At 51.4% G+C, this 6,186-nt stretch overlaps 1 long non-coding RNA gene across 1 annotated transcript; it reads right to left on the bottom strand.

Moving 5' to 3' along the window:
* Window positions 1–3,835: 3,835 nt before the first annotated feature.
* On the bottom strand, window positions 3,836–5,545 carry LOC135408520 (uncharacterized). Its single transcript, XR_010427664.1, has 3 exons — window positions 5,152–5,545; window positions 4,590–4,767; window positions 3,836–4,004 (listed from the first exon to the last, which is right to left on the bottom strand). It is a non-coding gene; the product is annotated as an uncharacterized LOC135408520 (long non-coding RNA).
* Between the last annotated feature and the right edge of the window lie 641 nt (window positions 5,546–6,186).

Below are 6,186 nucleotides of genomic sequence, written 5' to 3'. Positions count from 1 at the left end.
TGCTTCCAACAGTTCTGAGACATCTGGCAGACCCAGAGCTCTCCTCAGGGAATGCTTCAGCTGCTTAAAGGCTGCCCTTGCACCATCTAGCCAAGGCAGCAAATGCTTACAGGCTGTTGGAGAAGTTGGCAGAACAGTCTTACCACACATCCAGAGGGAGCAATCCAGAGTCCACCCCATCCCACCATTCCCAGCAAGGCAGTTCATGGGCTGTCTGGGGCTCAGGGAGGAGTCAGGGGGCTTCTTTTCTTCCTTCCTGCTTTCCAGATTTTCTCCTGCCAAAGCAAAGGTTTCTCGGCTTTCCTTGCTCAAGCAGATGCAGCAAAGGCCATCTTTGCAATCCAATACTGGAAACTACTCGAGGTTGTCACTTACAGGGGTTCTCTCAGGTCCTGCACTCATCAATCATCTTGGCCATTGGTTTCCTGGCAGGTTCTTGCATTCACGTCCTACAAGCAAACCAGGATGAGCAAATTTAGCTGTTACTGCAACCAATCCAGTCTGGCATTCTGATTTTAAAGGATACTGGGTTTGCCTTACCAGCAGAGATCCCACATCAGGGGTAATACCTACAGGTTCTGCCCTCTTCCACTCTCCTGCAATTCCACAGGCCCACACCACAGGAACAACTGCAGCTGCCACTTCAGTCAGGACCTTGCTGCTGACAGGAGTTATTCCCTGCACAACAAGAGCTGCTGCTTGGACACATTTAGTTTCAGCAATTACAGTTTCAATATCCCCAGTTTTCCATTTCATTTCTGCCTCAACTTTTCCAGTCCATCTCTTCCTAGCAGAGGTTTGGGTGAGTTTGGCAAACAGACAAACTCAGGAATTCCCCAATGTTTTCCCAGTTTAACCCCTGTCACACCAATCACCTTAACACTGCCAGTCCTTCATTCTCCCTCTATTATGTTAAGGCCTGAGGAAGTTGGACCTGTGTCTGACCAGGACAAGTGCAAACCAAATGCTGGGGACTGGAACACACACCTGGCACTCCTGCAGCTCTTACCATTACATTCAAGAGAAAACAGCCAATTGGACCATCACTGCTCATTTCTTAATCCCAATCCCACACTGCTTTGGCACTTCGAGCACCACTTTTAGAACCCAATTACAGTCCATTAGAGAGCTCCATGTCTAGCAGGGACAGCTACCCCTGGGATACTCTCAGCAATGCCTGAATCCATGGCAGGGACCTTGCTTTGAGCTCCCCAGGGCCGGGCACCCCGAGGATCTCCCCGAATAATCCTTTCGGTGCGCGCTGGAGTCCTCGGGGTGCCCCAACCCTGGGGGTACCAACAGCACTGTCCCTCCAGGGGGCCAATTTGGTCTCAAGCTTGCCATGGACAGCCCAAAAGGCATTTCAAGAGGCCTTCTTTGGAACCCCCCAACGGGTACAGGGGGGAAGCCACAAGAAGGCCTCATTTCTAAAGGCAGGGGGATCTTGCCTGTGTCCCAGACTGGTCCGGGGATCTGAGGCCCTTCCCGAGAAAATCTCGGTGCCGGCGTGAAGGGCCAGAGATCCCTTGGAGCCACGGGAGAGCAGGCAGAGTCCCTCCTGGGGGGCCAATTTTCCTGCCTGAATTCAGCTCTTCAAAGAAGCCTCTGAGACTCAGCTGGTGAGTTTTACAAGCCAGGCATTCCTTGCTTACAACACCCTGCCATGATCCCAGCCCCACGGGGGTCCTGGCAATCAGCTCCCAAAGGGCACACACAGCTATCTCTACTGCAGCTGATGGGAGGGATCAGCATTACAGGAGGGTTCATTTTCCTTCCCTGCATTCCTGTTCCACAGTCAGGACATTTTCCAACACTTATTACCACACACACCTACCCTTAGAAGGTTTCCAAGGGGCTTCACTGAGGGCCTTCCCAGGTCTGCTCTGTCTGGAGCCCTCAAAGTCCTCAGTGCCTGCCTTAGGAACCTCAACACAACTCACCTGCTGACACAACAACTTGGTGCTGCTTGCCTGCTGCCTCACTTCCCTTCTTCCTTCTTTCTTCACCTCCCTTGCTTGGTCCCTTTCAATCCCTTGGCTCAGCTCTCTGCAGTTTCCAGGCTACATCCCACTGCAAAAAGGATCAGCTCTTGTTACATCTCAACATGCACATATCATTCCCACTTTACCCTAAGGATCCACTTTGTTCTGCTCACCAATCAAAAGGAGCTTTCCGAACTCAAGAATAACAGACCCCAGGTCCTTTTTCTGCAACTTCAGCTGCTATAAATGTGACCCACAAGACCTGGAAAGGCCCTTCCCACTTCACCTGCAGGGCTGGCAGTGCCACCACTGGACACGGACCCAGTGGCTGGGCAGGAACGGAGGGGCTGGGGCGTCCAATCCATCGGCCCAGGTGGCACCAGGAGTTCCTGGAGTTCCTGCAGGGGAGAGCCTCAAGACAACAAAGGATTAGGAAAAGGATCATTTTAAACTTTAATATGTGTATCTCCTGGAAGATGGGGAGTTGGACAAGGCCTACTGGTGCAACAAGGACACACTCAAGGCTATCTATTCAAAGGATCTACCACCACTCAAAAGCTATCACTGTCCTTCTGTCAGGGCAAACTCAGAAAACTCTGTTTGCCAAGAGCCTCCTGGAGGATTTCCAGCTTTTTGGGCTCTCTTTTAACCATTTTTCCCATCACTGTAGCTGGGACTATCACCTGCTCTACAGGGGGAACAGCCCACAAAGTTCACTCGCAGGGATGCCATTAACTCAAAGTCCCTTCTCAGGGGGGTCACGGCACACCTTGGCCTTTGTTTGCCCTCCCCACCAAAGATGCTTCCAACAGTTCTGAGACATCTGGCAGACCCAGAGCTCTCCTCAGGGAATGCTTCAGCTGCTTAAAGGCTGCCCTTGCACCATCTAGCCAAGGCAGAAAATGCTTACAGGCTGTTCTTAAAAGCTGGTATAAAAGTCTTACCACACATCCAGAGAGAGCAATCCAGAGTCCAGCCTGTCCCACCATTCCCAGCAAGGCAGTTCATGGGCTGTCTGGGGCTCAGGGAGGAGTCAGGGGGCTTCTTTTCTTCCTTCCTGCTTTTCAGGTTTTTCTCCTTCAAAAGCAAAGGCTTCTTGGCTTTCCTTGCTCAAGCAGATGCAGCAAAGGCCATCTTTGCAATCCAATACTGGAAACTGCTCGAGGTTGTCATTTAAGGTGGTTTTCTCAGGTCCTGCACTGATCAATCATCCTGGCCATTGGTTTCTTGGCAGGTTCTTGCATTCACATCCTACAAACAAACCAGGATGAGCCAATTTAGCTGTTACTGCAACCAATCCAGTCTGGCATTCTGATTTTAAAGGATACTGGGTTTGCCTTACCCATATAGATCCCACATTAGGAGTAATACCTACAGGTTCTGCCCTCTTCCACTCTCCTGCAATTCCACTGGCCCACACAACAGGAACAACTGCAGCTGCCACTTCAGTCAGGACCTTGCTGCTGACAGGAGTTATTCCCTGCACAACAAGAGCTGCTGCTTGGACACATTTAGTTTCAGCAATTACAGTTTCAATATCCCCAGTTTTCCATTTCATTTCTGCCTCAACTTTTCCACTCAATCTCTTCCTAGCACAGGTTTGGGTGAGTTTGGCAAACAGACAAACTCAGGAATTCCCCAATGTTTTCCCAGTTTAACCCCTGTCACACCAATCACCTTAACACTGCCAGTCCTTAATTCTCCCTCTACTGGGTTAAGGACTGAGGAAGTTGGACCTGTGTCTGACCAGGACAAGTGCAAACCAAATGCTGGGGACTGGAACACACACCTGGCACTCCTGCAGCTCTTACCATTACATTCAAGAGAAAATAGTGAATTGTACCATCACTGCTCATTTCTTCTGTACCACACCAACATCATTCCAGGCCTCTCACTGCCAACCCTATGCTTCTCCCAGCAGCTCCAGTGGCACCAAAACTTGTCCTGAAGGCACAAAGGCTCCTTTTGGGAGCACCATGACCCACCCAGACTGTAGCACTGGAATTCCATCTCCTGGACAAGCTGGGAGAAGCAGGGAAGAAAAACAAGGACCTTACAGGTCAATTGGGGGCACCTCTTCATCCAACAGCAGCTCCAAGAAAGGTACTGAGTCAACACCTCACCAAAGACACAGGAAAACAACTGCCAACACCTCGACAATCACTTCAGTTTTCAACTGATAAAGCAACACTGAAGAAAAGCTTTTCAGACACTTGGCAAGACTCCATCCCACTTTAACCAGTGTGTGGGACTTGTTCCCAGCCTCCTGAGGTTCATTTCCCACCTCACTCAGGGCTGCAGTACACCTGGTTCTACACACACACACAGGGAGCTGCTGCTCCTGCATTCCAGTCTCCTGGTTCCCCTTGCAACTCCTCCAGCTGTTTGCCCAGCTCTCCAGTGCCCATTCCTTTGCCCACTGCACTTGTTCACAGCCCCAGGGCTCCCAGGGCCACCCTGGGCTCTCCCCTGCCCTGACACTCAGGGCCCTTTCCCAGCCCCGACTCCATCCAGCACTGACCCAGCTGCTGCACCTGCAATTCTCCTGCTCCTGCCCTCCCTCTGCCTGCAAAACACCCCTGCCAGCTCCTGCACCCCACCTCTTACCTCCCAGCAAAGCAGAGCTGCATCCTCCTGGATCCTCCAGCTGGATGCTGCTGGCTCTGGGCAGCTCCCACCCTTCAGCAGGGGATGCCAAAGGCAGCTCTGGGGACTGGCCCCAGGGCAGGGACACCCACTCTGGCTCACACCAACACTCAGCCAGCTCAGGCCTGGGCTCTTCTGCCTGCAGGGCAACAAACAGCCAAGCAGGGACACTGGGACACTCCAAGGAAACAGGCAAAACAAACTCAGCAGCCTGGCACACCACAGCCCCCAGACCTGCCCAGGCTCCAGCTGCTGCACAGACCTGTGGCCACACAGGACCCAAACCCACCCCCAGCACAGACAACCCTGGGCAGGTCAAGCTGCTCATTCCCAAACACAACCAAACATCCATCCCACTGTCTGCCAGCCCCTGCTCCCAGCAATCCATCATCTTTCCCTTTTCCTTTCTTTACAGGTCCTTCCATTCACATTCTACTATCAAACCATGATCAGCAAATTTAACTGTTACTGCAACCAATCCAGTTTGGCTTCCTAATTTTAAAGGATACTGGGTTTGCCTTACCAGGAGAGACTCTGGCTTAGGGGTAATTCTTACAGCTTCTGTCCTTGTCCATTTCTTGGAATTCCACTGGCCCACACCACAGGAACAACTGCAGCTGCCACTTCAGTCAGGACCTTGCTGCTGACAGGAGTTATTATCCCTCTGTAAACACCAAACTGCTTCAATACAAACAATCCAGTGGACACTACAACTCCTTGGCACTTTCAGTGTAACCAGTGCAAGTCAGTTCCTAAGTTACACAAGGTTTTCTTCTCAAGTTGTAATTAATTAAGATATCAAAACAACAACAACTGTGAGATAAGAGATCCCCCCCAATGGTTCTACTTTTAGGGAAACAAAAACCCAAACCCCCATCCCCAGTACTACAATAGCTCAGGCTCCCAAAAAGGCCCAGAGGCTGGGCTGGGGCTTTTGGCTGCCCTGGAGCACAGGCAGGAACACGATGTCACCACCCCACAGCCACAGCTGAGAACCCAAAGAGCAGCCACACCAGCAGCTCCTGCCAGCCCTGCTGGGCTGGGCCTTGGGGAGGAAGGGCACTGGCCTTTCTTCCTGCCTAGGAGCAAAGAGCCTCCTTGCTGAGCACTTCTCCTGCCAAGGGCATCAGCTCAGAGGGGAAGTTCATCAAGTGCAACTTCTTGGAATGAGAAAGATACTTGTTCCCTGGACAATCTCTTTCCAACTGAACTCAGAAGTACACACTAGAAGTTCAGGTATTGTCTAAAATTTCTTACAAGAACCTCTGAGACACAACTGGTGAGTTTCAGAAGCCAGGCAATCTTGTATTCCTATGCTCTTGAATCATTCCAGCCCACCAGTTGTCCTGGCAATCAGTTCCCAAAGGGCACACAGAGCTATCTCCACTGCAGATGATGGGAGGGGTCAGCATTACAGGAGGATTCATTTTCCTTCCCTGCATTCCTGTTCCACAGTCAGGACATTTTCAAACACTCATTACCATACACGCCTACACTTCGAAGGTCTCAGAGGGGCGTCACCGAGGGCCTTCCCAGGTCTGCTCTGTCTGGAGCCCTC

This window comes from Pseudopipra pipra, unplaced genomic scaffold (genome assembly GCF_036250125.1).
Source record: "Pseudopipra pipra isolate bDixPip1 unplaced genomic scaffold, bDixPip1.hap1 HAP1_SCAFFOLD_507, whole genome shotgun sequence".
NCBI classification, from domain to species: Eukaryota; Metazoa; Chordata; class Aves; order Passeriformes; family Pipridae; genus Pseudopipra; species Pseudopipra pipra.
This window is presented reverse-complemented; position numbering and strand designations above follow the sequence as displayed.